Source organism: Lytechinus pictus, chromosome 19, assembly GCF_037042905.1.
Source record: "Lytechinus pictus isolate F3 Inbred chromosome 19, Lp3.0, whole genome shotgun sequence".
Taxonomy (NCBI): Eukaryota; Metazoa; Echinodermata; class Echinoidea; order Temnopleuroida; family Toxopneustidae; genus Lytechinus; species Lytechinus pictus.
In genome coordinates this window covers 11441032-11448493 of record NC_087263.1, presented here as the reverse complement: position 1 = coordinate 11448493, position 7462 = coordinate 11441032, and positions in this window count along the sequence as shown.

Sequence of the window (7462 nt, the reverse complement as noted above, 5' to 3'; positions counted from 1 at the left end):
ATCAAGAAGTTCCGGGAGCTCCGGCCCGGACCCCAACCGCATAGCACTGACGTATATGAGTGTGGAAGGATTGGGCCGGCATGGTCCCAAAAATTTTACAACCAAGGAAAAAAAGAGGAGAGAAAAGCAAAGGAAAAGTGTAGGATATGATTTTATTTACTGAATATCATGTAAAAAAATATCTCAAGGTTATATTCTCATGAAATGGTGATTCTATTTTTCTCGCTCGCTTCGCTCGCTCGGGACTTATATTAAGCGGCTTTTTAGCACATTTGCCATACTGCGCATCTGGCTTTTTTTTACTCTTCATGCTACTGCCGCAAAGAATCCTGTTCACAGCGGCGTACAGACCAAAATCTATCACGAAATTTGATTTTTGTATTAAAAATGTCAAAATTTTTGCTCGCTCGCTTCGCTCGCTCGCAATTAAAAAAAAAGATAAATTCTGCCTGATACGCACTGTCTGGCCCCCTCAAAATCGTCGCCTCATTACGCCTGTTCATACCATGATATGACTGGGAAATTTTTGGCTCTTGCCCCCCCTGGCCACCGACCCCTGTTACGCCGCTGCTCGCATCAGATCGTACCATCAGTCGGGTGATTATCGTATGAGTGTTGTTCAACGTTGTACGACTTGATGCGAGAGGTGGCACATCTAAGTAGTCGCATTTAGTCGACTGGAGACCGTACAACACTTGCACATGTGCTGGCGACCTATAGAGACAAGTCTTGCGACTGGGTGCGATAATATATAGGCCATAAGACTGTTGCAAGACCGATCGCAACACGGCTTACAACATTGCACTACCGTTGCATTCGCATGTTTGCGACCATTCCTCGATTACATTGCTCTGAAGTCGGATTGGTCTATACCTCACTCAATCAATCGCACGAACACTCGCACCGGTTTCATTCAAACGTACGAGCAATCGCATTGTCTCACGTCGACTCTCACGACTATGCAATCAGTCGTGCAACTTATTGAAACTTTCGTGAAACCACTCGCAATCACTCGTGCAACACTCGCATGTGATCGCACGACCTCCCGCACGAGCGTATACGAGCATATGCGACTTACTCGTGCAGCGGGTTTACTGGTTGCTTTTGTTGTACGTCAGCTGTTGCATTTGTGAAAGCCTCTGTGTGATCTTATGAGATAAATAGCGATTTATGCCTGTTGCAGCCTGTCGCGCGACCAGAAGGTCGCAAATGGTCGCACGTCAATTGTGAAAGGGGCTTAAGCCCCTTTCACAATTGACGTACGACCATTTGCGACCTTTTGGTCGTGCGACAGGTTGCAACAGCCATCAATCGCTAGTCATCTCATAAGATCGCACAGAGGCTTTCACAGTTGCAACAGCTGTCGTACAACAAAAACAACCAGGAAACCCCGTTGCACGAGTAAGTCGCATATGCTCTTATTGTGCTCGTGCGATCACATGCGAGTGTTGCACGAGGGATTGCGAGTGGAACGGTCGCATACATGCGAATGAAACGGTAGTGCAATGTTGTAAGCCGTTGCGATCGGTCTTGCAACAGTCTTATGGCCCATATTATTATCGCAACCAGTCGCAAGACAGGTCTCTGTACATGTAGGTCGCTTGCATATGTGCAAGTGTTGCACGACCTCCAGTCAAGTAAATGCGACTACTTAGTTGTGCCACCTCTCGCACCAAGTCGTACAACGTTGAACAACACTCGCACGATGATCGCCCGACCGATGGTACGACCCCGGGTACGGCCTGATGCGAGTGAATCAATCGTATTTGATCGCGTTCGGATTTTGAACATGTTCAAAGTTCAGATGTGACCAGTCACGACCACCTCGAGTTCGTGCGACCATCTACAACGACTGCGAGTGCTCGCAAGACACCAAGAGATCGATCGTGCAACAACAAGAAAAAACTGTTGCAGGCGGTCGTAAACTGGTCGGACGTCAATTGTGAAAGGGGCCGAACGGTCGCATACATGCGAATGCAACGGTAGTGGAATGTAGTAAGCCGTAATTTCGATCGGTCTTGCAACAGTCTCATATTATCGCACCCAGTCGCAAGACTGGTCTCTGTAGGTCTCCAGCACATGTGCAAGTGTTGTACGACCTCCAGTCGACTAAATGCGACTATACTTAGTTGTGCCACCTCTCGCACCAAGTCGTACAACGTTGAACAACACTCACACGATGATCGCCCGACCGATGGTACGACCTGTTGCGAGTGAATCAATCGTATTTGATCGCGTCTGGATTTTGAACATGTTCAAGGTTCAGATGCGACCAGTCACGATCACCTCCGACCACCTCGAGTTTGTGCGATCGTCTACAACGACTGCGAGTGCTCGCAAGACACCAAGGGATCGATCGTGCAACAACTAGAAAAAACTGTTGCAGGTGGTCGTAAACAGGTCGTACGTCAATTGTGAAAGGGGCTTTAGCTGTAGGGATTACGATTTAGCAAAAGAATTTTCCAGAAGATTGGTGCAAAAATAAAAAGAATGGTTAGATTATGGCACAAGCATGAAATGTTGCTTGAAGGAGGAATAACAAGTGTTGACCAATGCCAACCTGATCTCTCCTAGTATAGCAACAGTTGCTAGGTAATGTATTTACCTTAGCAACCATCATTTGTTGGGTCAAATCTACAAAAATTCTGCTTTTTAAAAACTTCTAAACGCCCAAACCTTCAATAAAATCCCAAGCAACATTCCATCCAACCATCCATAGCAGCAATTTTTAAATGAACACCCTTTCCACAGCAACTATATCGCTTATATTTTGGAATGCAACAACTAGAATTAATATTTGAATGGAAATGCTCATAAAGTGGTCAAAGAATTAAACTTGGCAGTTTAAAAGACATTCCATTCGCTCAAAATGTACAAGAGGCAAACCAAAGTCTGCATGATAATAATTTATATCCAGATAACAAACGTACATTAGATGTATGTAATTTTGGCATACGTGTACTTTGGTAATTTAATAAACAACGTATTCGAAGCAACCATGGTTGTATAAAAATAATAAATAAGCCTGGAAATCTCTAAAAGGATAAAACTCTACTGTTTTATGCTACATGTATTTCACAGCGATATTTGCTTTGTACAATTTTTGTTCCAGTGTGATTGGGTGGAGTGATAAATTGTGAATTTACGATCCATATGAAGGGGGGGGGGGGATGTCTGTGCACCCTCAATTCAATTCAAATAAACTTTTATTTGCTTCCATTTCACAAATTTCTAAATTTTTCGTAAACATTAATTCATACAAAAATCAAGTTTGTTATGAAAAATATAAATATGTACATGTTAGGTTTATAGAAGAAGACGTATACCCTAAAAGCAAAGGCCTGTGGCGGGATACGCCCATAGACATAAATACAATACAAGACAATACCAAACTATTTGAATTAAGATTCAACATGTATTCCGTTTTATTTCACATGAATTTTCAGTCGATAATGTTCCTTAGATCCTTATGAGTATGCCAAAAATCTCATTGAAAATTTGCGAGAAATATATGATTTGGAAAAAACCTTTTCCAATTATTTTCAGATTGAACTAAAAAATGGTGCCCCATATCTGCACGCCCATTCACCTTACACACGATTCGGTGATTTTGATAAGAAAGGCTGCATTTTGAGGCCGAAGTTCAATATATTTCCACCATTTTCAGTCGGACTTTTAATAAATATCTTTCTATGTACCGTACATGCAATAGTATTCAACCCTTTTGGTGAATTTCCTCAAATATAATACATTTAACATGTATCCATTTATTTTGAAGAGTTAAGCAGTAATATGTACAAGGTGCCAAATCCGAATAACAGCTATTGCTAAATGTATTTTGTGGTCCCCTTTTACCAAATATATTATTTTCTTGTTTGTACATCAATAACATTGTATTTGTATATTTATTTCATGGTTATAAAATTTCAACCTCAACTTCAAATATATAGAAATAGGGTATCTACCTCTATTCCAGACCTTTCTTATTTTTAAGAGAAAATTAAGGGATGTTTGTTGTCAGTATTTTCATTATCAATCTGTCGATTGTATGGATCAAAATATTGCATATGTTTAGGCTGATGCTTGATAATTATTGTTTTCAAATAAAAGAGGCGAAGATAAATCGTTCGAGGTTTTTGTCTCGCCTGCATAGCAGAGCGAGACTATAGGCGCCGCTTTTCCGACGGCGACGGCGGCGGCGGCGTCAACATCAAATCTTAACCTAAGGTTAAGTTTTTGAAATGACATCATAACTTAGAAAGTATATGGACCTAGTTCATGAAACTTGGACATAGGGTTAATCAAGTATTACTAAACATCCTGCTTGAGTTTCAGGTCACATGACTAAGGTCAAAGGTCATTTAGGGTCAATGAACTTAGACCATGTTGGGAGAATTATTTTCAAAATCTTAACCGAAGGTTAAGTTTTTGAAATGACATCATAACTTAGAAAGTAAATGGACCTAGTTCATGAAACTTGGGCATAAGGATAATCAAGTATGAGTCAACATCCTGCTCGAGTTTCAGGTCACATGACCAAGGTCAAAGGTCATTTAGGGTCAATGAACTTTGGTCAAGTTGGGGGTATTTGTTGAATTACTATCATAACTTTGAAAATTTATGGATCTAGTTCATGAAACTTGGACATAAGGTTAATCAAGTATTAGTGAATATCCTTCCTGAGTTTCAGGTCACATGACTAAGGTCAATGGTCATTTAGGGTCAATGAACTTTGGCCAAGTTGGGGGTATTTGTTGAATTACCTTCATAACTTTCAAAATTTATGGATCTAGTTCATGAAACTTGGACATTAGGTTAATCAAGTACCACTGAATATCCTGTACGAATTTCAGGTCACATGACCATGGTCAAAGGTCATTTAAGGTCAATGAACTTTGGCCGTGTTGGGGGTATTTGTTGAATTACCATTCTAACTCTGAAGTTTATGGATCTATTTCATAAAACTTGGGATATAAGAGTAATCAAGTATCACTGAACATCCCCTGTGAGTTTCAGGTCACAAAACCAAGGTCAAAGGTCAGTTAAGGTCAATAAACTTAGGCCATGCCGGGGTATTTGTTGAATTACCTTCATAACTTTCAAAATTTATGGATCTAGTTCATAAAACTTGGACATAAGAGTAATCGAGTATCACTGAACATCCTGTACGAATTTCAGGTCACATGACCATGGTCAAAGGTCATTTAAGGTCAATGAACTTTGGCCGTGTTGGGGGTATTTGTTGAATTACCATTCTAACTCTGAAGTTTATGGATCTATTTCATAAAACTTGGGATATAAGAGTAATCAAGTATCACTGAACATCCCCTGTGAGTTTCAGGTCACAAAACCAAGGTCAAAGGTCAGTTAAGGTCAATAAACTTAGGCCATGCCGGGGTAATTGTTGAAGTACCATCATAACTTTGAAAGTTTATGGATAGAGTGAATGAAATGTGGACATGGGTATAGTTGACAAGTCTTAAGTCACCGTTCAAATGTCATCTATGGTCAATGAACGTGGTATTATGTCATTATATGAATGGTGTTTTTGTGAATGATTATCTTACAGTAGTTTTCAAAGTTAGCACTGCTGCTATATTAAATCGCGTAATGCAGGCGAGACTGCAAGAGGCGTTCCACTTGTTCTAAATACATTTTAAGCATCCAACAGGTACTATGCAGACATCTGACACCCAATGTCATGAAAATATGAACCAATATATGAGGTTGATTTTAGTAAGGTTTCATAGTTTTAAGCATCTTTAATCATTAAATAAATAATCATGTTGCTTAGCAACTGTTACTTGGCATGGACGGGTATAAGTGTTCCTGGGTTTGTGTGAATAATGTATTAATGCTTTTAAGAGCAAAGTAAAAAACACTGTTTGTTGTCTTTCATTGACTGCGTGTTATAAAAAGTGTAGAAATACAGAGGATGAATTTGCCTAAAATTTTCTTTGTATAGAGAAACTAAAATGGTCTTGAGAGGAAAGATGCTACTTTGGGATGTAATAATAGCAATATGAATCTATTAAATGGGGAATCAATGTGTTATCATTCAAATAGGCCTATAGTACAAGACTACACTTCTCAGAATGTTGCATCATGGCTAATGAATCAGTCCAGGGGAGCGTTTCATGAGGAGTTGTCGGATGCTTTTTCCAACAAGTCCTGTTTTATCAGACAGTTACCATAGGAACTGTGCTCCTCAGCCATTCAAAATCAAGGAAACTTGTCAGATCTGACAACTCGTCGGACAAAAACGTTGATGAAACGCTCGCCAGATATGAGTAGTTGAGGACTTGACATGGGAGTATTAAGGCTGTTTGTTCGTATGGCCTTTGGTAGAGAAACATATGGTTCATAGAAATTCTAATCATGAAAAACATACCAGATATGAAATCGGTACTGGGAAAAATGGAGAGAAACATCTCTTTTTCCCAGACAAACATTATTATTTTCACCGTGATAGTTTAATATTAAATTGAGTATTAATTAATTTTGGTTTCAAACTTATAACAGAAAACTTACATTACATGCATTCTAATTACATTATTAATTTTCATAAAGTATGTATGAATCTTGTTCTTTTGTTGAAAACGTGAAAAAAATAAAAAAGTGAAATGAAAACTGCAGGTCTACTGAACTGAAAAAAAATGTGTAACCTAGCATCCGTTGCTATGGTCCTCATTGGCTCTGCCAATGAAAATGTTGTTGACATGAGGAATCAATTGGCCAGAATTCGACTTCTTTGTGTATATTTGTGCATTTTTGTGCACTTTTTGTGTATATCGCACAATTCTTTGGGTGTATATTGCAGTTATCTGAACTATGAAAAGAAAAAAAAAATCGTTGCTATGGAAAATGTTGCTAAGCACATAGAGTCGTCGTTGACACGTCGCCTGGGTCACTTCCGGGGCATGCACATAGTGGTAGTCAAAATTTGAAGTTCCATGACATTTGCTCCGGCGGCAATTGCTCCGATGGAAAATCTGTACGTTAAGCAAAAGATACAGTGGTGCTCAAAGGAAGTGAACCTCGCCAGAAATTGAATATTATAGGTGTTCTAGTTTTGCAATGTTTTGGATACTAGTATTTAGATGTAATTTCAGGTGGTAAAATATTACATTCACTAAAGTTTGTTTCTCTGGGCTCGCTGAACATTGGAGTGTTGTTATGTACATTCCCCACTTAGCATGAAAGAGTGAATGGAGTGCATTTTGTAATTTTTGAGCACAACTGTAACATCTAATGTCTAAGCTAACACCCTAATCCTAATCTTAACATTTTTTCTGAACCAAAAACTATATTACAATCCTAATCCAATTCCTTCTCAGATATTAAGATCGGGGTAAATGTCGCAGGAGCAAATGTCGTGTCAACAAATAGGAAGAGGTGAAAACTCAGTGATTGCTTTTATTTGCGTTTCAGATGTTTAAGGGTCGTCAATTTTACATATTTA